The sequence below is a fragment of the Coptis chinensis genome, chromosome 9 (genome assembly GCF_015680905.1).
Source record: "Coptis chinensis isolate HL-2020 chromosome 9, ASM1568090v1, whole genome shotgun sequence".
NCBI lineage: Eukaryota > Viridiplantae > Streptophyta > Magnoliopsida > Ranunculales > Ranunculaceae > Coptis > Coptis chinensis.
The window spans coordinates 71,089,874-71,112,242 of NC_141464.1; the positions used below are offsets into that span (position 1 = coordinate 71,089,874).

General features: G+C 35.1%; 1 pseudogene across 1 annotated transcript; it reads right to left on the minus strand.

The window, feature by feature from the left end:
* Nucleotides 1-333: 333 nt before the first annotated feature.
* LOC147477782 (dynamin-related protein 4C pseudogene) lies at nt 334-3,893 on the minus strand (annotated as a pseudogene). Its single transcript, XR_015208068.1, has one exon. The product of XR_015208068.1 is annotated as a dynamin-related protein 4C pseudogene (transcript).
* Between the last annotated feature and the right edge of the window lie 18,476 nt (nt 3,894-22,369).

Sequence of the window (22,369 nt, forward strand, 5' to 3'; positions counted from 1 at the left end):
AAACTTACTTTAACATGACGATGAACAGTACCGTGAATAGTAACCATGAACAGTAAACAGTGAACAGTGCCGGTGAACAGTAAACCGCCAGAGAAAAAAATTGAAACTTGAATTGAGATATAAGAACTTTTCTTGTGAGAAATCCTTCTTCTTCTTGAAACTTGACTTGAATACTATACTGAAAATTAAAACAAACTGATTTTGATTTTTTTTTCTTGGTGAGGGTTTCCTCTCCTAGCATACCACTGAACCTCGCTCCGATACCATGTTAAATTCTGTGTTAGTGGTGATGCTAGGAGAGTTGTGATATTGATATATTAAAGACACCAAGAAGAAGACCAAAGAAGACTAGAGATTTATTAGGGTTAAAGAGTTCTTAGGTTGAGAGAGTCTGAGAGAGATTGTTCTCTACCCAGAGTTACATACTTATACTAACCTAAAACATGATAATAGAAACTACTAGATATGGATGTCCACACTTATAGAAACATGGGACTTTCCATATTGGACATATTATAATTCTGATATATTCTAACAACAAGGAAATATATAAGAACAATAGCATAAACGAAGTTAGCAAAAATTTCATATATGTTTCTTCGAGACTCATGAATCATTTATACTACCATCATGTTGAAAATTTGAAATTCTTCTCCATTCTTTGAAATATAAAAGAAAGTTTCAAAACTGTACGTTCACCCATCTTTTCACAGCGCTTTTGCTAATCTGACCGACCATAGGAAGTCTCTTGCGCTAGGGGGCGAAAAATATATTGTCATGTCCATGTCTTCTTGTCTGTCTGCTTCTAATTTCTTCACAAAATCCACCCCTAACATTTCTTCTCCATTTCATTTTCCATTTGTTCACCATCTCAAATAACCGTCAAACCAATCTCCTCTCCCCTCATCTCTTTCTTCCCTACAACAATGTCCATATAATTCTTTAACCAGCGAACATCCACTGATTGTGAGTGCATTATTGAACAACAAACGCCATTTTTGTGAGTACTTACTTTTTTAGTAACCTCAATTATGTCATGTTCTTTCCTCTCTTAGTTTTTCCTTCTCTCATAACTGAAATCCAATTCCCAAATCCTCTTGGGTGAGTTAAGGTCGGTCGACACCGCCATTGCGGTATACTAGTCTTAAGTGATCAGATGCAATGTGATCTCAGTATGGCACTATTCCACTAATTGGTATTCGAATACAACTGCTTGGCATTACTATTTTTTTTTTTCAAAAATAAGTGCAACTGTTCAATTAAGGGTTTTCATATAGACACCACTGATTTTACCTAGGACACGGATCCTAAAATTAAGACGGAAAAGAATAATATTTTAAAATAGTTTATTAATAATCAAAACATAATTTTTCTTTTACAAAATTTTCTAATATTCAAAATCAAATAAATAATGATTAATAAAATTTATCACTAATTAAAAATACTCATTGATTTATTTATTTTATTTTTAAAAAATTATTGAATTATAAATTTTATCAAAGTTTGAAGAAACCCTAACACAAAAACAAATAAACAATCTCATAATAATTTATAAATAACCAGTGTAAGCGTCAGTGCTGGCTCATCCATAAGGCGACTTAGGCGGCCGCCTAAGGCCTCAAATTTAGAAGGCCTCCAAATTTCCTTATTTCTCCTTACATAAATTTGATATTACCATCTTTTATAAAGAAAAAAATAAACAAAAAAGATAGTAGGAGTCTATTTAGTTTTCTCCCCACACACTAAATCTCAGGAGTGAATTGGTTTGAAGAAAGTTTAATCCAATAGACCACTACACAATTTGCATCTTAGAGTTATAGGATGAATCTAATGGTTGCTATTGCGTAGTTGTCTTAATTTTTGTGGGAGTGTCCTCATTTAGTTAGATATCTTAATTACAAAGAATCAAAGAAAATATAAAATTCCACAATATATGCAAGAATCTCCACTTTCTATGGCACCTTTTCCACTCTTTATCAACTTAACTAATTAAAGACATATTAAATACATATTAACCAACGTCTCTCCTTCTCAACATCTCTCTCACACACACTACTTTCAATTTTTCAATAAATTTTTAAAATAAAAAAGGCCTAGCTTGAATTGGTCGCCTAAGGCCACATCTAGGGTTGAGACGGCCCTGGTCCAATCAGCTTAGTTTCCTCTAAAACTGCAATTTCCTCCATTAAAAACTTATCCTTAGTGCTTTCATCTGAGCTTGGTTGGAGTAGTTTCGTGTACTTATCAAGCATCTCAGCCATCCTAACAGTACAGTGCATCTCTGAATCATCTAGATATTCGTCAAACTCTCCCCTCACAAGGATTTTTCGCAGAGACTCTTTAGTTGAGCCAAGAATCTGCATAAATACTGTCATGGCCTCAGCAATAGATGACAGATTCTTGGGCAATTTGCTCAATTGAGCAACATTTTGATTTAGTTTCTCATTTATGTCCCCTATGATACCAGGCAAGTTTCTTCCTATACCTGTAGCTTGGATTTGAACCAACTTCTGAGCTAAAACAGGAATACCTACAATGGATTTATCAATTTTAGACAAAAGGGAGTGAGATCCAAACAATCTCGCCTCTTCCCTCCTAGCTTCTTCATAGCTTTCATCTCCAATACGATTCCTTACACATACATAACCAAGTCCAATATTAACATCATCATCAGCGACTTTCTCAAGAAGTCCTTCAGGAGCTTTATCTGCTTTAGTAACAACAGCTAATGTTCTTTCACCAGTTTTATCGACTCTTTGTGACATTCTAATGGATTCACAAGTAGGTAAATCTACAGTAGTTGATAAAACATTAAGGATTATACTCTCTTTAGGACTGATGTATTCCATGATGATACCAGATATATGTTCATATATATCTTCAGGCTGTCCAAGAACAGGTACTCTAGTAATTCCAGGCAAATCAACCATAGTAATATCAGGTACTCCTTCCTTTCTAACTACTAGAGTTAAAGGGATGTTAGATATACCTTTACCAGTACCAGCTATCTCATCTGTAGCAATGGAAATGTCTTCTGAAATGTGGTCTTCATCAGTATATACTCTTTTTTATTGAAATTCCAAGTAAAGCTCAGGTTCTGGAATGATATGGTGTTGAAGGCGCATTACAAGGGGAACACGAGTACAGATACCATGACCACGAGGAAGACTAATACCTGCAAGTGATTCAAGTACACTTGACTTGCCAGAAGATTGATCACCAACTACTACTATAGTAGGGAGTTGAATTCCTTCTTTCATGATCTGAAGGTGTCGAAGTTGGTCTACAACGTCGAGAAGAGGTCGAATTCGATCATTGTAGGTGGACACTAAGGGTGGAACTACTGGTAATGCAAGTTCATTATTGTTATCACACCTGAAGGTCCTGAGATCAGAAGTTGCCATTTTCTCTTCCAGTGAAAGAAAAGTTAATGCTGGTGTGCTTTGAAAACTAGTTCTCACATTTTCCTTTGCACTCTTTAAATAGAGATGGTTTACATCTATCCCATGGTCTTCTACGGTGCTTGGTTGATCACTTGATCTACAGTAGGTCATCCGTCAACTAGACATTTGGCCCCTTTTTCTTTTTCATTTTTACCCTTTATAATTTCTTGCAAGTCACATATTATGAGCCTATATGAGGGATATTTGAGACTTTGAGTTATTATAACATTATTTTTTTCTAAGAAACGGCTTAGTAACCAGATAATCAGTCACTTGGCCTGGCTAGAGTTGACTTGGAAGACGGCTTACACATTGAAATAATTCAGTGGGACCAGTATCTTTATTGTGGGACCAACAATTCAACATCTTTTACATTGTAAAACGAGTAATAGTTCATACAACTGAGTACTCTCTGCAACTTTTGTGAGCTCTTTAAGCGTGGCAAAGCACATCAAAATTTATAGAGTAGGAAGTAGAACAAAAGCACAAATAGGGTTTAGCTTTTTTTTCTTTTCCTTCTTTATTATTATTTTTTCCCGATAATCCTTTTCTTTATTTTGTTAGATTCTTTCCAACTTCTTTTGCTTGTTTTTTCTCCTTTTTGTTGTTTTATTTTTGAAAAAGTATTATCATTTTTCTATACAAATCCAAGGTTCCTTTTGCGAAAAATGAGATGTAACTCTTTAAGGTGATTCCATCGGGCACTCATTAAATTGAATTGGGTAACCCATCAAAAAAAAAGAAATTTTACAAATTTGTCATATTACAAGTTTGCCATCAAAGCCCAAGCCCAGTAACCAATTCAACCGGTATCGCCAAAACGAACCCTCCGGGTCGTTTCTGTTTATACTCAAACGACTTGGCCAAGTCGTTTGAGTATACATACAAACGATATGACCACGTCGCTTGAGTGCACACTCAAACTACGCGATCACATCGTTTGAGTGTAAACTCAAACTACGTGACCGTATCGTTTGAGTGTACATACATTCAAACTACGTGGTCACATCGTTTGAGTGTACACTCAAACTACAAGGTCACGTCATTTGAGTGTTAGTTTGAGTTTGAGTTACACTCAAACTACATGGCCAAGTCGTTTGAGTGTATACTCAAACGATATGGACAAGTCGTTTGAGTGTTAGTGTGAGTAACACTCAAACGACTTGTCTATGTAGTTTGAGTATACAATCAAACGACGTGGTCATGTAGTTTGAGTATACACTCAAACGACTTGGTCACGTAGTTTGAGTGTAGACATGCACTCAAACGATTCCAAACGCACTCAAACGCACCCAAACGTACTCAAACGATTTCAATTGAATTAGAAAAATTAAAATCCGATTTAAAAAATTGGGTTAGAAACAACACAATTACATCAATAAAACTACATGCACTCTACACTCTTTATCTGTTATGACATAGTATCTTTATAACCAAGTTAAAACATGTAATAAAACATGCTACATGTAATAAAACATGTTAAAATCTAAAATAATAATTTGTTTTATATCTAAACTTGTTATTATTATTATTTTTTCAATTGTAAATCATAAACTAGTTTGGGGTTTAGAGTTCAGGGTTCAGGGTTTAGAAATTTCGTACCAACATATTTCACTTAATTATTTGAAATAATAATTTGTTTTATATCTAAACTTGTTATTTTTTATTTTATTTTTAAAATTGTGAATCATAAACTAGGTTGGGGTTTAGGGTTTAGAGTTGTTTACAAATTTCGTACTAACATATTTTACTTAATTATTTAAAATAATAATTTGTTTTATTTATAAACTTATTATTTTTTATTTTCTTTTTCAAATTTTGAATCATAAACTAGTTTTGGGGTTTGGGGTTTGGGGTTTGGGTTTAGGGTTTATGGTTTACAAATTTCGTACCGACATAAAAAAAAATTAATTTCAAATATATTTCACTCAATTATCCAAATCTAAAATAATAATTTGTTTTATATCTAAACTTGTTATTTTCCATTTTTTTTATTCAATTGTAAATAATAAACTAATTTGGGGGGTTTAGAGTTTAGGGTTTACAAATATATTTCACTCAATTATTCGAAATATATCAAAATTTCAAATATATATAGAATACTCATTCACTCAGTTTAGAGTTTAGGGTTTACATAGAATCACTACACCAGAAAGGGCATTTACTAACAGTTATATCCGTTACTTATATTTTTACTAACGGTTATATCCGTTATCTCTGGAGTGTCACTGTCACTTAGGCCAAATTTAGTAACAGATACAACTGTTACTGAAATTAATTTTAGTAACAGTTATATCCGTTACTATAATTCTTTGTAACGGATAGCCAACTATTGATAGCTTGTTTAAATTTGTAATTTCTAACAGATGTAAGTGTTAGTAAGTTTAGCGCGCTTTAGTTACTTGCTATGTCATAGATATATCCGTTAGTAATATATGTGTCACTTTGTTAGTAACTGTTTTTGTAATGGAAATATCCGTTAGTAAAGTATAGCCAACTAAAAAATAATATTTTTATTTTCCTTGGTAAAATTGTTTTCCTCCCTGCACATCTAGCTCTAGCACTAGCACATATGATTATTCACTTATAAAGATCACATTGTACAAACTTGATCAATAAATGAATAACAATAAACAAAACCACCAATCAATTAAACATTATTATAAAAATATAGCCACCAATCCAAATCTCAATTTACATAGAAACAAAGCTTTCAATCCAAATCCCAATTTACATACATATAAACAAATCCTACTCTTAATGATTTCTACTTCTTTCCTTAATTCATTTCAACCATATACAAAATAGACATATCAACAAACATTAACAACTAAAATCAAATTGCATAGTCTAGCTAGCTTTTCAACAGTCTTCCATATTATCCTCAACTAGAGATTGATTTGTTCACGTGTAAAAGAAGGGGTTGCTCGACAATTGCAACCACCTGCAGAACTGATAGTTTGGCATAAAAAATTTAAGAAAAATTTTGCAGCAAAGCAACAACCTTTAATAAGCAATGCAACTTGGGCCAAAGAAAAAGTGAAACGATATTTAAGACTTACCAAATGTTTTCCGTCCTTGACATTGAAACAAAGAAACAATATAACAAGAATTTCTCACAAACCCAAGAACCTTGCATTTGTCTTTAGTAACACGAAACTGAATCTCAGAATTGCCGACCACTTATTTAAGAAACCTAAAGGAAACCCAAGCTTGTCATTTGTTTTATAGCTAGTAAAAATTTGATGAAAGTAGCCACTTACCTACCCTTAAGCAATCATTACGTAAGTGAGGAAATTTCTGCATCATATCTAAAGCCTCGGCATACTGTGATTATTGTACCCTAGCCCATCTGTACTTGCACTGTAGTTCTGATGAAGAAGCAAGCACTGAAACAAACCCCAACCTAACAAGCACAACCACAACCAAAATACCAACGAGAAAAACAAAGGCGATTAAAGCAAACATATGGGGCATATTAGATAATCTTGGCAAGTGTATCAAACAATGCGCACAACAATAAATGTATAAGCAAGAATAGAGAAAGACAAAAAGGATCAAAGAAAATCAGTACTATCATTATATCTGCACCAAAGATCAATTCAATAATTTAATATCCAATCCAACCCCAACAAGAGAATCCCTTTCAACAACAAACTACCCACTTCCAATTCAGCAACCCCACATATATTTAATATAATTACGCCTACAAATGGTAATATATTAAGTAGAGAACTTCTAAAATATCTCTATGAAATTTTAACTTCCAGCGGGGGCATGTACACAACCAAGAACTATGTTACTCAACCCTCGAACAACCATGTTTGGCTCCAAAGCAACCCCATCAAGAGAAATGAATTTAGTAAATTAAAGTATGTATATACACCTATCCTTTCATGTAATGAATAATTTGGGAGAGAGAGACTTAGGTGGCTTGTTAATAATTTTAGGCCTCTTCTCATTTCTCTGATATCGAAGTATGATATTTGATTAAACTGTACTCGATAAAGAAAAAATGACGGTTAGCTTTGGAATAACCATAAGAAGAGTATATGTCGAAGAATAAGCAAGTCTAAAACCAATGTAAGTAGGAACATGGAAAGTGAAGAACTGAACTGATAAAAATTAAAAGGAAAACTCGGTACCTTTAACAAATGACAGGCTCAAGCCTTGCACCAGAACCTCATCCTCCAAGGGAATGATTGTGAGCAAACTCATTACTTATCAAAAAATGATGGCAAACCATAACTGCAACTAAGTCCCCTTGGGAATGGTCAAAATATCTCTAGCACCAATTTTAACATACTTTCAGTACCCTGTTGTGTATGATTGCACCTTTCCTTAAGAAACTAACATAATTCTTCAACATGGAATTTCAATGGAAACGGTTTTGGGGTGGGAATTGTTTTCGGGTAAAACTCCATCCACCTCTAGGAAAACAGAAAAAAGAGTTAGATCTAACTACGCCAGCCATGAATTAATACTTGACTAAGTGAAGGGAAAAAAAAAATATGAAAACACTTACTTTGGCATGACTTAATGCCTAAATTCAGCCACTGTACAATGCTACGGTTTCATTCAAATGGATCCCTTCCAACTACAAAGATTACATAACACCCTATTGGCTACCCTATTCACCATCTTCTCCATTACTCCATAAATTAACCAACTCCCTACAAGTGTTAACTTTCATAAGGAATTAACTAGACGAATCACAAAAGTAATTACGCCATAAACAAGTGTGAAGCATACTATCTGGCACAAATCAAGCACTTAGAAAGCACGTTTGTGTTGAATAATTAACACATTGTAGATGCAAAGGGAGAAAAATACACAAATAAATTTAAACAAGTATCCCCAATCAAAATTTCATTAAGCAAAATATGTCAAAAGATATGATGTTGTAACCCCAATCAAATATGAATCTGCCAAATATCCTGTTATGGTGTCGTGGGAACAAGCACTGAACAAAGGACCCGTAACATGCAAATAAAATTAATGTTGAGATTGTTACACAGATTTTGACAGAACAGTTCATGGGCACATAGCAGAAAGTAACTCAAGTTGAAGAAGGGGGGGGGGGGTGGTTCTACATTATCAGGATACAAACACAATACAACAAGCAGCAGCTCAATCAGAACGAAACAAAAGGATACCATGCATGACTCCATATTGGTCAAATAAGAAAAAATGCAAAAAGGATAGATAGTATGTACCAGAGTTCTCGTAATCACAAATAGCGATAGATAGCAACAATAAAGTTTCAATATAATTTTGTGAACCTTGCAATCATCAAACAAATACACATTGTTAGTGACATAAACGAAAATGAAAAGTTTAATTTAAAATTGATAAAAGAGAAAAACTAACCAGGGCCGATTGACTACTAGTTGCTCCAAGTCACCTTCATTTATACCCAAGTTGTCATCTGCTCTACAACCTTAAATACAAGGAAGCTAACTTAGTGATACAAATATGTATCTTACATAAATGCATATATTTCTACAGATGTGTGCGTCATCCAGTATTGATCAAACCTTCCTCATATATAGAATTCATCCTACTAGGTTGACACTAAGCTCATTGGTTTAATATAGAATACTAGTTGAGTAAGCAGGTTTAACACCCAAACAAAAAATTAAGGACAAACAATTACGTTCACAATATTCCAGGAAACTTCACATAATTTCACACCTATTCTTCACACTACTACATCAAAATAAAACCTTAGCTTGTATAAAAGTTAAGTAATTCAGACACTTTTTAGTCGTGTTTTGAGACCCCTATCGTGTCACAACATGAAAAAATCCACCCTTCAACACAAACACATCATTTTGTTTTCAATATACATACATATAGTTCTTCAGTTCTTCTTCAAGTCTTGGTTTAATTATTCCAGAGTTGTTGCAACAAAAGAAAAATGACAGATAACGTCGTTACATACCTCAAATTTCAAGGATACCTCCTTTTTTAGCAAAGGGTCGAGATACACTAATCCCCAAATTAAAACCAAAAAAGAAAAGCAATTAATTAGGTCGTGCAAAGAATTAGAGGAGACACAAATTTGTCTAAGATCGAAGTTTACCTAGTTCGTCTTCCTTCCGTCAAGCTCTCGTTAACCCGGCTTGCGCTCTTGATTTGTCGACTTTCTCCTCCAATCAAGTTAGGGTTTTACAGTGAAAGTGAGCATATCGAGATGTTTGTCTTCCTCCTCCAACCGATTACATGGAGAGTTGGAATTGAAAGGGTTAGACTTAACTCTGAATTCGTTTAAACAGAGAGAGGGAATTGAAAGGGTTTGCGAGGAGAGACGAAAATTCATTGATTCAACTAGTTAGGGTTTTACAAAGGTTTTACAAAGAGAGAGAGAATGAAAATAGAACTTGAGCTTAAGCTAATGTTGCCTGCTTTATTTATTTGTCATTCTTTCTTTTTCTTTTTTGTTAATTTATTTTATTTTTTGGTATTTATCTCACGGATGTAAACGTTAGAATAACCGTGACCAAGCTACTAAAAAATATTAAAAATATTATTATTGATATTTTCTAACGATTGCTTCCATTACTAACAAATATATCCGTCATACTATGTATAACAGATATAACCGTTACTAACGTAAATTTAGGCCCGTTAGAAAATGGCTATTATGGTGTAGTGAATACTCAAATTTCTCTACATATTAGAATACTTAAGTTTCTCTAAATGGAACATGAAGATGAAGAAGAAACATTTGAGGTAATGTTTGAGGTACAACAACAAATTAGAGAAGGAGAAAATAGAAGATATGTTGAAAGTGAATAAGTGGAACAAAATGTTAAAGGTCAAGGTGAAGAATTTGAAGATGCGACAAGTCGAGCAAATGAGATGCCGAGAAATCGTCGACGACAAAGTGCAAACCTAAATAATGAGGTAACACTTGATTAAAATGAATACAAAACACTTGATTGATTGAATGAATGAATAAATGGATGCAAAACACTTGAATGAATGCAAAACCCGAGCCCAAACGACATGGCTGGGTCGTTTGGGAACACTATAGAACTACATGGCGGTGTAGTTTTAGAACACTATAGAACGACATGGCGGTGTAGTTTGAAAACACTATAGAACGACATGTCCGGTTCGTTTGGTTACACTATAGGACTACATGGCTGGGTCGTTTGGTAACACTATAAAAGGACATGTCCGGTCGTTTGGGGACACTATAGAACTACATGGCCAGGTCATTTGGACCCTCTATGAAACTACATGGCTGGGTCGTTTGGACTAAATTTAATTAAAAGTTTTTTTTTTTTTTTTTTTTTTTTGTGACTTTGAAACTAAATGCAAATTGTTTGAGACTCTTGTTTTATTCTTCTATATGTAGAATTCTTTGCCGCTATCCGGGAACCGATCCTCTGCAAACTCAAATGATGTGGATTGTCAACCGATTTTAAGTGATACAACAGAAATTTTTACTACGGAAGAGGTATGATTGAGTAGGCATTGATTTCATTTTTTTTTTAAATTTTCTAAATGTAATTTTATTAGTGTATTAATAATAGTTGTTGTTTTTTATGTGTTTAGGTCTTTCATACACGTAGCGAGGCAATCGGTTGGGCAACCGCTAGAGGAAGACAAGTTAATGTTGTTGTGGTCATTGAAAAGTCGGAGTGTGCCAAAGGAAACCGAGTAGCGAGATTGAATTTGGCTTGCAAGTGCTCGGGTGTGTCTCGGTCACACAAGAAGGAAGGCGAAGAGATGGCTAATAAGAGAAGGTTGGGAACCAAGAAATCGGGATGTCCATTTAAGTTAAAAGGTGTTTTCCAAAGCGGCATTGTCGATATATAGTTGGAAAATTGTCGTTCTTAATGGTGTTCACAACCATCCATTGGCAAAGACCCTTGAAGGACATGCATTTGCTACTCAACTAACTGTTCCAGAGTTCGAGTATTTGTCAGAGATGAGTAAGTGTGGAATAAAACCTAAACAAATTTTGGATTCCATCAAGAATAGGTATCATGATAACATCTCTAGTATATCCCAAGTCTACACTGCAAGGCAGAAGGTGAGGAAATTGGATATGAACGGTCTCACTCAATTGCAGAGATTGCATGAGTTGTTAGCAAAAGAACATTATTTTGAGGAGTTGAGACATGATGAGAATACCGAGGAGATAACGAGATTGTTATGGGCCCATCCAGAAGGTGTTAAGTTGGCTCGGACTTTTCCAATAGTTTTCATGTTAGACGCTACCTACAAAACTAACAGGTATCGGTGGCCTTTCGTACAGTTTGTTGGGGTGACTTCAACGTGGAAATCTTTCACCGTGTGTCAGGTGCTGCTTCAGTCTGAAACAACAGTCGACTATGAGTGGGCCCTACATCATTTTAGTGGCTTGCTTGGTGACATAAGCCCATCTGTGATCGTGTCTGACAGGGAATTGGCCCTAATGAGTGCCGCTGACAGAGTTTTCCCTAACGCACACAAACATCTATGTAGATGGCATATCGCTATGTGCGTTCTTTCAAAAGTTACTGATAAACACCCAAAACTGTATTATAAAAACCTGTAGAGACATAACATTTCGGTCAATTTTGTGCTTAATAATCATGAAATAATCGCATCTTCGTGCTTTTTGCAGGTTGGAGCAACTAATGTAAAAATTATGATAAAGCCAGTATTTAAGCACGGAATAGGGAGTAAACACATGCCTTCAGATCAAGCCCATGTGAAGCCCAACAAATCCGGACTAAAGCCCAAAGACTCAAATAGTACAGAATCCAGTCAGAAACGGGATTACGTGCACAGAAGCGTCAAACTTCCAAAGCTCATATCTCATGAACCAGGACTCCGAATGCGATGAGTGAGCTGTTCCGATGATCAGTGCGACAAACTCTACGCATAGGCGGGAAGTTGTAAAATGCCAAAAGACCGGACTGCCTTTGGACTTTGCCGTGGACCCACTAAGGCGGGCCCATAAGATTTGATGAGTCATCATGCAAGTCAAGACAAAGGTGCAAATAATTGTTGCAAATTTGACACCTTGCATGAAGTTAATGAGTTAGTTGGATTTAGGTGATGATTATCTAAAAAAATGAAAGGTGTCAAATGGGGGTTAGTTGTGGATAAGTGAAAAATAAATGAGAAGAGAGTGTTTCACGTGGGAGAAGAGAAAAAGGCTCTCTTATGTAAAGGGGGGCTGATTTTGGGAGTTAGCTAGCTTTTACTTCCTTGACTTTTACTTTTCATTTACTTCTATGTCTTTACTTTTAGTTTTTAGTTTTTAGTTTTAAGAAAAAAAAGCTTGTAACTTGTTAATGGAGGACTACACCTTCTAGTTCTTGAATAAAAACTTCTGTTTTCCTTAGGTAATTAGTTGGCTTTGTATTCATTTCTTCTTTCTATCTCTTTTTACTTATCTTACTTGTAGTTTTAATCAAATCCTAGGATCATAAGCTAAAACTCTCCCAAGGGGAGGGTTAATGATGCTCATGTGAGGATTAGGCTACAAATTTAGGATTCCAAAATCACTACTTAAAAGACTTAGGTTCTATTTTTCATCTTGTCCCAAAATGACAGAGATTGACAAATATCTGATCAACTGTTGTAAAGTAGAACTAGGAGTTGGAATGATATTTCAGAGATGAAATATCATTTCAATTCCACATGATATGTTTAGAGATGTTAGGGATTTGAGATGTTAATGATGCTCATGTGAGGATCAGGCTACAAATTTAGCATGATGTGTTTAGAGATAGGTATATTATGTTAGGGATTTGAGATGGTAGTGACCTGTTTCTAAAAGATTTGTGGCTAGGCCTTGCATGAGTAGGATTAATCATTCCCTATCTTTCTCTCTCTTTCATTTAACTATAAAACAAACTTACAAATTTTAGATAACTTGTGTAAAAAAAAAATCTATCTATCAAATCCTTCTCACTTAGTTCTCCAAGGTGTAGATTTCAGTTGTGATCATTTAGATTCTTGTCTTAGAAGTTGGAATGAAATCCCTACTCGAACTAGATTGGCATTCTAAAAAGAAAAGCGGTGAGTAAGGAATTATGGAGTTTTAACACGTAGTAAGTAAATTTCTAAAAACACCTGAAAAGTGCTAAGATCGATTCACGATATTTTTTTCCAACTACTGAGAACTTGTAGAAGTCCAGTTCTCGTGGAACAACGTAATCAAATCGAAGAGAGGTTATTTTCAGTAGATGAGATGCTTTGGAAAAATATTACGGGGGTGAGTACTCAATTTTGTTAGTTATTTGTGAGAGACTTGGTTTTCTCACGAGGGGATCGATTCGTATGTTGTTGGACTGACCAACACATTTCACTTTGGGAGTACAACGACTAATAGAGTTGAAGGGTCTCATGCTCAGGTGAAGCATGTACTAGGAAATGCAAACTGTCATGATTTTTTGAGTATGTTTAGCTTAATCCACCCGATTCTAGAGATCCAGATGTCCGAGATTGGAGCTACCTTCGAGAGAAGTATGATTGTAACTTCGGCACCACAACCGGATTCCTTTGTTTCGTGAACTCAGAGGCCTTGTCTCACGCAAGTGTTTGGACTTGTTATTTGAAGAAATAGATACCCGCGTAAAGCGTGTTAAAGTTGGAGAGATAAGGTGTTGGTGTTATTTGAGCACGAGCCATGGACTGCCATGTGCTCATGAATTAATTGAGTTTGAAGAGCAAGAGCGGTCCATCCCTTTGACTGCTATCGACCCCTTTTGGAAAACATTGTATGCTTCTCCCAATATGTCAGTAGGTGTTGGTCCCGATGTTACACCTTCGATGGACTTGTTCATGAATAGGTTTGCAATGGTTTCTGAAGAAGAGCAGAGGGTTATGATTAGGAAGCTTATGGAGATTGTCGTACCAGAAAGTACATGGCTAGTACCGCCTCGTAAGGAAGCAAAAACCAAAGGTCGGCCGAAAGGTAGCTGCAGCAAAAAGCTTCCAACTGGAGATGATAGCTCTTCAAAGCGAGATCCATCTCATTTTGAACATTCTCAACGTGACCATGAAGAGTGGGTCTCGTCACAACCAAACACTACGCCCACCCAAAACACCCACACCACACCAAGAAAGAAATCTTCTCCAAAAATACCAACCCAAAACATCCACACCACACCAGCAAATAAGTCTTCTCCAAAAGCACAAAAAACAACCACACCAAGAAATAAGCCTTCTCCAAAAACAGTCACACTATGAAATGTGAGAGATGGCTTAGACTTTGGAAAGACGAGGGGTCCTAAGGATTATGGGTTGGATATTCCTGAAGAAATGCATAAATACATTGTTAGAGTCCATGACCACGTTGGCGATGGCAATGCGGGTTATAGAGCTTTCTGCATTGCATTAGGAAGAAGTCAAGAAGAATGGCCACAGATGAGAAGGGAGTTGTACGAAGAGCTTACTGACAACCTCCCCCTTTATTGTACTTTGTACAATCAAAGTGAGGTTTTTTATTCGATGAAGGAAATCCTACATGAAGAAGGTTACGCACCCTTAAATAAGTGGATGAGCATTCCTTTTGCTGGATACTTGTTTGCATCAAGATTTAATGTTGTCCTTCTGCATTTAGGAGCTCGTCAGTGCTTCCTTCTCATGCCGCTGAGAACCCAAGCAAATCCTGAGAGAATGACCCAAGTGTTGGGTAGCACACATGTTGGTGGAAATCATTTTGTCAATGTTGAACTTGTTGAAGATTGTCCGGTTCCTCCAGTAATGCGCCAATGGCTTAGAGCTCGATATGATATTGCTGAAAGTTGGAATTTGGCCTTGACATCAAGGCAATTGCAATTTATGGCATTGAACATTCCCAATTTAATATGGGAAAACGAGCTCGTTGAAGACCTAACAGTACATGTTATCAACTAAGTTGTTTGTATGTTGTTGATATGATATTTTGATGTAATTTGTATTTTGATGTAATTTGGAACAAGTGTAATTTGATTTAATTTTTATGTTATCAATGTTAGGGCTTTTATTTGATTTGATTTGGAAATCGAGTAATCGACTAAGTTGATTCGGACGGTAATCGAGTGATTTGGAAATCGAGCGATCGACTAAGTGATATATTGATGTAATTTGATATTTTGATGTAATTTGGAACAAGTGTAATTTGATTTGATTTTTATGTTATTTGGAAATAATGTTAGGGCTTTTATTTGATTTGATTTGGAAATCGAGTGATCGACTAAGTTGATTCGGATGGCAATCGAGTGATTTGGAAATTGAGCGATCGACTAAGTTGATTCGGACGGCAATCGAGTGATTTGAAAATCGAATGATCGACTAAGGCCTGATTTGCCCTGATTTGCCACATCAAATCCAAACGATATGGCCACACCGTTTGGAATTAGTCCCAAACGGTGTGGCCATGTCGTTTGGGACTAAGTCCAAACGGTGTGGCCACACTGGTCAAGAGGCAAAAAAACAGACAAGTTCATTTTTATCAAAGTTCAAATCCAAACGATATGGCCACACCGTTTGGAATTAGTCCCAAACGGTGTGGCCATGCCGTTTGGGACTAAGTCCATACAGTGTGGCCATATCGTTTGGATTTGAACTTCGATAAAAAATGACTTGTCTGTTTTTTTGCCCCTTGATCGATGTGGCCACACCGTTTGGACTTAGTCCCAAACGACATTGCCACACCGTTTGGGACTGTATGGACTTAGTCCCAAACGGCATGGCCACACCGTTTGGGACTAATTCCAAACGGTTTGGCTATATCGTTTGGATTTGAACTTTGATAAAAATGAACTTGTCTGTTTTTTTGCCTCTTGACCAGTGTGGCCACACCGTTTGGACTTAGTCCCAAACGACATGGCCACACCGTTTGGGACCTAGTCTAAACGGTGTGGCAATGTCGTTTGGGACTGAAATTTTGCCGAACCTTGATTTCTTTTTTTCTTAACTTCCATATTCAACTTCCAACAATTCTAACACTTCCAAATTCAAAACCAAACACATAAAATGGAATCGATAACATCAAATTCAAGTATTTTGAAATAAAAAATGGAAATAACATCAAATTCAAGTATTTTGAAATAAAATGGAATCGCAAACACATAAAATGAAATCGCATAACATCAAATTCAAGTATTTTGAAATAAAATGGAATCGCATAACAAAAGCAACTGGTGATCATTAAGCAACTGTATACTATACAATTTATACAGGCATGTCAAACTTTTATAAATCAACCGTAAGTACAAGATCTGGTGTTTTACAAAAAAAAATCCAAAAGAAATGCCTTAAACCAGACAAGTGCGCGCATCACATGTACCATAATAGCAAAAATCCAAAAGAAATGCCTTAAGCCACTGGAACTCAATTATGCGAGTAATAAATAAGAGTTAATGCTAATTACGTGCTTTTATGTATTTCAGGCATGGAACTCAATTATGTGCAGAAATGTGCCACTTTGGCGATATAAAGGAGCAAAGGGCTGGTTGCTAAGAAGTTCTGGGATTAAAGGCCAAGACGGGCAGAAACAGCACACAAAAGTTAGTAGAACTTTCGAAGATCGTATCTTTAGACTCAGGCCTCGGAATTAGGTGTACCTTATGTCAAAACGACCGGCTCGAAAATAGATTTCCATTGGTCTAAATATTGACCCAATCAAAGGAGTAGAAGTGGACAAAAAGCCTGTTGAAGTCAAAACTAGCTGAAAAAGGGCATGTGGACTGAAGAAATTGGGCTTTGGGCTCGATATTCCGGCCAAAACATGGACCCTCAGCCCATGCATGAAAATGTGGATCTGATCTCCTCCATTTCCACATAGAAGACTTAGCTCTTAAGTATCAATTAGCTTAGGTTAGAAGGTAGCCATTAGAGTAGTCATTAAACCTTAGTTATAGATCTAGTTTTGAGAATTTTAATTAGTTTATTAATTAGTTTTCATTCCTTGTTTTAGATTAAGTATTGAATCATTGTTTATCATTCATTAGATAAATAAAATAGTTAGTTCTTGTTAAATTCGATTTTATTATTTATTGAATTACTTAGATCTAAATTCAGTTATTAGTTGTTATTCAATTTTTAGTTGTTAATTTAGATTTCAGTTATTGGTTAGTTAAATTCAATAAAGGCAGAATTTTTATATTATGTCTTATTTAATTTCATTTGGAAATGATAGTTTGATGAATCGAGGCTAAACCTCCATTAGAGGGGTTTGATGAAGCCTTAATGAAAATTTGATTTTGTTAGCTTAGAATAATTGTAAGAGTCTATTCTACTCTAGAAGGACGTTGATTCGCCATGAGAATGGGTGGACGTCCTCATATGCTAGTTATGAATTGGTAGAGATGCCATGTATAATTAGGGATTAGAACGACCAATTCTTACCGTAAGAACGTAAGAATTGGATTACAACAATCTATGCTAGTTCTTAAGTTGGATTCAAGGTGGATTCAATTCCCCCCCTAATTCTTATTCTAGATTCAAACCTTAGTATTCCGTAGCATTTCGTAGTATAATTCGTAATTCTCTCATTGACTTTGGTAGGATTGATAGTCGTAGGAAACTTGAATGCTAAAGAACTAGGAGTGGAACGAATCTTCTATTCCAACTCTACTTCAATAGTATCAAGAGTAGAAATCTTTGATAAGTCTTCCTATAAGTTATAGTTCGTATAAGAAAGCGGTGAGTATGCCACTTGCATGAACCTAAGACATCCCTACTAGGTGGGTACTCCTGGAACCACTCATAATGTGACACCCAAGAGTCCAGGAGGGTTTCACTCAGCTACTTCAAAAAACAAGGGAAATGCAGCAATTTAAATCAACACTGCAAAATAACATACCCTAGTTCACCACAAAAACCTCTAAATTTTTCATCTTCTTTTTTCCTCTTTTCTTTTTAAGTATTACCCAATCCCCTTTTCTCCCTGGTGAAGGGAACCCAAGACCACGAGCCAAACTTCCCAAGTTTTGAGTCTTGATTAGTAGGCCACTAGACGACCATAAAATCCTCTAAAACTCAAACTCTTCCTGTCTTCACACAAGGATGACCAATAAAGGAATAACTGTGTTCATGACACTACCAACATTTACTTCAATGGATGATATAGAAAAAAAAATAATTGAATTCAGGTCAGGTTCAGAATAGGGCTCCAACTAGAAGGAATGCACACAGAATGAGCTCTCAGGTGCACTTACAAATGGCGAGAAGAAAGAAATTGGGTCATTGACCTCATATGCATCCTCTTTGTCTTACAGAAGTTACGTAGATCTTTGAGAACTTTTGCAATGCACACACCTGCATCGAACCGGAGCATATAATTTGAAGGTGCCAAATGGATGGCTCTAAGCAACGTCTTCTTGCAATCTTGCTATTGCTCAGCCTCATAATGTGTGCGAGCAAAAAAGAAGTACTTGAGTGTCGGTGTAATGGTAAAATTTCCGCAAAAACAATTTTGATAATCGTAAAAGGCTTAAAAGCAAATAATAAGTGTATGACAAATAGCAATAAATGATGAATAAAATATACATAATAAATGAAAAGAATGAATCATAAGGTTGACTTGCCATTTTTGACAATTTGAGGTAAATTGTCCCCGAAAGCAAAATAAACATGTGCTAAATTTATCCAAACATCGGCATTTGGACAAAAATGCTTCCACTAGCGACTTCTTTAACCTAAATTAACAAACATTAAATCAGGTCTCAAAAGTTCAATTAGACACATGAATGTTTATGCGTCAATTATTAAGCCTAAGATTGAAATTTTCAACAATAATACTTTTAAATATTAGGTCCAATAAAACGCTTAACGGTAAAAAATACGATATCGTGTTTTAAACGGGTATAATCTGAATATATTTCTTTAAAATTGCTATATATTTTACATTTAAAATTTTGATATATAAGTATATAACGTTTTTATTTTTATTTTTACAATTTTATTCATGAAAAAATAATACAAATGTCATTTTATTCGCCAAACCTTATAATTAGCGAATAATTCGGCAATTATAAGCTGACCCAACCAATTCCTTTAATTAAACCAGTATCATTCAAAAATTAGCGAATTATCGCTTTTTCGCCAAACCTTATAATTGAATTGAATAATTCGGCGAATTACTAGCTATGATTAGAAATGAATGTTTAGACTTCTATTAGGATCTTGAGAACTGGGAAAAGTCGACTCAGCCAACCTGTGTAAAAATATCTTTGGAAATGTCAAACTAACCATTTTAGAATTTAGGCCATTGGAACGGGGATGTTGAACTAGAACCTACATCGTAGCATTAAGTGATATTTAAGGATCTTTGTTGATTTTTAAACACCTCAGCAATTTCTTCAGAATGAATGAGAAAAGTGAATACAAATTAGTTACCAATAATAAAAACCTCACATGTGGTAAGGCGAAAAATAACATATGATTAGAAGAAGTGACCTACTGTTTTACAAACTTGAGCTCCTAAGAAAACAGAGGAATGCAATGGTATCCCGGACTCCTCCTCGGAAGGGGCTCACTTTTTTCATAACCAAGAGAATATAATGCTTTTGTTATAATCCTCACAAATTCTACCTTTTTAATAACTTGCTTAGAACCAACCATCTCCCCCTCCCCCTCGATTCTCCCGGAAGATGGTGACAGTTTGAGAAAGAGATTCGCCCGAGAAGCTCCTCACTCCTGTGGAAGACACTTTCATGTGTTTTGACGGTGGTTCATCTTCCTCTACACCTCCCATGAAATGCCCAAACTCAGCCCATATATACTCAACAAGGAAGTAAGTAAAACATTATGCCTAAGAAGAAAAGAAAAAATCAACTCAGACGCCACCATATGAATCATAGAGAACAAAAAAGATAAACTCAAATAATAATGTCCCCATAGATTGGTCAAACACAATAGAAAAACTGTCACAAGCAGTATACCATCAAACATATACACAAGCATCCACGATTTCATTCTAACTTGAGGAAATTCAAGTATAACAAAAGGAATCACAATGCATTTGCATCTATCAAGTCATTCAACCGAAACACATTAAAACAATCTAATCTCTCAAAAAAACAAACGCCAAACCAATCCATAAACAAAACATGAAGGTGCATAATCAAACAACAATAGTGCATAATAGGACATTGTCTAAGACAATATACAGTGACAATTGCAACAACAAGATTAGCCCAATAACTGAAAAAAAATCAAAATTAAAAACCTTTCTTCATCAATAAAGTAGCATAATTTATCAAAAATTTAAGATCCTAATAATCATCAAGTTCTTTTATCAATTCAGAAACAAAGAACCGGCCAATTAACCACATATCATTAAAAATTAATTAAATACAAACAAACCCACCATATAAAAAACAACAAAACCAAGAATCAAACGATTAAAACAAACATAATCCAAGAAAAAGATCAAACCTTAGCAGATAATTGGGTTGCAAAACAAAGCCGAATCTCCCGATCTAACTGGCGAAAAAACTGAATAAGCAATAATTGATTTTTTCTTAATAGAATCAGATTAAAAGTCAAAATGGGTAAAATCTAATTCAAAACAAAACAAAAAATCAGTCAAAATCAATTTAAGAAATTATTACTTTGAATAATCTGGATCTGAAAACTCTTCTTCATCTTCTTTTGAGTTGGTGGAGAGAGAGAGAGAGAGAGAGAGAGAGAGAGAGAGTGTAGAGAGAGAGAGAGAGAGAGAGAGAGAGAGAGAGAGAGAGAGAGAGAGAGAGAGAGAGAGATTATGTTTTATATTTCGAGATTTTAATTTGCAACACTTCTCAAATGATTTTTAAGCGTTAGCAATTAATTCATGAAATTCACGAAAATAAAGTAACGCTTTATAACATTCCTAACGCTATATAAGCGCTGACAACTTTCTAACGGTAAATAAGTGTTGCAAAGCAAAAAATGTCCGTGTTGCAAATATCCTATTATGGTATAGTGACAGTTTGCAATTGGAGTTGTAAAATCCTAATGACACCTACATGGAGCCTATGTTGAGGTGTAATTTTACACCCCCCATTGGAGATGCCCTTAAAAATTAAGACAATTTGAATTGTTTTAACGGTGGTTTTCCTCCCTATCTCTATTATTCTTTCTCCTTTCAAGTCCTCAAATGTACTCTCAAAATAATATATTAATGGTGGTTGTGGGAGGGTATATTCAACTAACAACCCATCACTACAATCTCTAAAATTTTGATTACTATCTTTGTAAATGCAAACTTTTCTAATTAAATTCGAAGAAAACAACATAAAAATCAATAAAATAATCCCCAATTGAATCTCGAAAAAAGAAATAATTAATTGATTAGCACACACTAATGAAAGGAAAAACACTATATTCAAATTGAGATAATATGCATCCACAAGAACTCAAACCAACAAAGAAAGCAAGAAAAAATTGGTAAGCAAACAAAAATCACCGAAAAGGATTAAATAATAAGTAATCGATTTTAAAAGTGGAAGAAAAATAAAAGAAAGAAAGAGCAAAGAAATGCTAGCCCCTTTACAGAGAATAGAAAAGCGAGAGAGATGACAAGTTTGGCAGTGGATACGGTGATCGCAGATTCGCATTGAGAGAAAATAAAGATCGAGTGAGGAGGGGATATAATAGGTATTGAAATGTAATTTGTATGGGTATATTTGTCAATTAAACATAAGTTATTTGTTTTGAGGGGTCTAAATCTAAACTATTTTTAAAATCAGGACCCTAACCTACAGTCCAGTCCCACAACAGTATTTTATAATATTCCATATATATAACTTTTCGTCCATTTTGTTTGGACGGTTTTATTCCTATTTAAATTATTAAATTTCAGTAGTTGTTTTGTCTAATATAGTAATATGTGTTGTATTATTGTAAGGGTATAAAAAGAAATCGTAAAAGGATAGTTGTTGCTATAGTTTCCTGCAAAAAGATTTTGGGCTCCATATCAAAAGATTTTGGGCACCACCACG